We start from the raw sequence: 1,803 nt of genomic DNA, 5'->3' as shown, positions 1-1,803 counted from the left end.
CCCAAAGCTAGTTCAAAATTTGTGAGTGTCTGGTTTTTTTTCAACTTCTCATTATTTGATTTATCATGACTATGTCATTATTTAAAGAACTACTGAAAAAGTTCTCACAATGTGTAAATCAGGAAGGCAGAATAAGAGACAGAACAGCAGAGTAGTTATAAGCGTAGATTCTGGCGTGACCCAGACATGGGTTTAAATATTGGCTCTGCCACTTGCTAACTCAATCCTGAGCAAGTTACTCTCAGTATCCTTGTCTGTAACATGGTTATAATACTAGTATTTATTTTAGGTGAGTTGTGAGAATTAATTGAGGTGATGTATGTAAAGCATTTAGCCTAACAGTCAATGCTCAATAAATGTAAAGCTAACATAAAAATTTTGGTTATTTGAGGAATGGAGGTAGGGCCAGGAGGAGGTACATAACTTCAGCATGAAAAGAATTTAATCTCTGCTAGTGAGGATTTTATAATTTACAAACCATGCATATCATTAATAGATACCTGCTATTTTCAACTTTAATATTGGTATTTCAGTTAGAGTTCTTGGTTGCAAGCAAGAGAAATCTAGAATTCACAACATAAACAACAAGGAGATCATATGAAGGATAACGGGGGGCTCACAGGATTGAAGGGTACCAGAGAGCAAGCCTTGGATATAGACAGGAAGCCCAAGAAGCTGAAAGCGGGGAGCAGAGCAGGAGACACAAAAAACTCCGGTGCCCAGGGAAGCTAGGCAGGTGAGTGACTTCCCATTATTTCTCTTAGTCCCAGATCTACTGATTCCCAACATTCCAAGTCTCAGGAGAAGAGATCATAATCTGACAATTATCTAACACTCGAAATGTAACCCACCCAACATAACATCTGTGACAACTGGTCACCCAGATTTAAGCATCTCTGTGGACAGGAAATTTACCACCTTACCAGACAGCCCTTCTACTTCCTGACAGTTCTGGGGAAAATTCTTACTTACACTGACCTGAAATATATGTGGTTGTACTTTCTTTTCACCCTGATTAGTTGTATATCTGTGGCTAAAATGAACAAGTTTAACCCTTCTTTCCAATGAGAAGCCTATCAATAGTTGACATCCAATGTAATGCTTCTCCAAATTTGTAACTTTCTCACTTAGTCCTCAGGCAACATGATTTCACAATATATCTGGTGAATTAAATTCTCTCTCATTTGTATTATCATAGCCTTCTTGCAATGTGTCATCCAGAACTGAATGTAGTAGCCAAGCATCAGCCAAATAAAGCTCACTTTAATGATAAATATTAATAATCATCAAAGTCATAATAGTGGCTACCTAAACTAAATTAAAAACTTACTATATGCTAGGCATTGTGGTAAGCACTTTACCTATGATATATAATTTAATCCTTATCACAGACCTTTCAGAGATTCTGTCATTATCCCCTTTTAAGGATGAGGAAACAGCCTCTGAAAGGTTAAGTCACTCACCCAAAATTTCCACTGCTAGTGAGTGGTAGTGATGGATTCAAACATGAGTATCCCTGACACCAGAGCACACACTCTACCCACTTCACCGTACTTCTCTTAACTAAAAACTACATTAGGTATTTGGGTTTTTTGTTTGTTTGTTTGTTTGTTTTGTTTTGCCATTCCTCCTGACCTATTCTCACCAAGATTCCACCAACCTTTAACAAATTATCTTATAATGTGCAGCAGAAGGGCTCTCAATAATGGTACATTTCACTTGCATGAAGCATTTTTGATAGAGATGATACTGCTAGATCCTAAGACTAATAGTATGCCAAAAGTAGGTTGTAGGAGAGTAAGA

This window comes from Eulemur rufifrons, chromosome 6, assembly GCF_041146395.1.
Source record: "Eulemur rufifrons isolate Redbay chromosome 6, OSU_ERuf_1, whole genome shotgun sequence".
NCBI lineage: Eukaryota > Metazoa > Chordata > Mammalia > Primates > Lemuridae > Eulemur > Eulemur rufifrons.
This window is presented reverse-complemented; position numbering follows the sequence as displayed.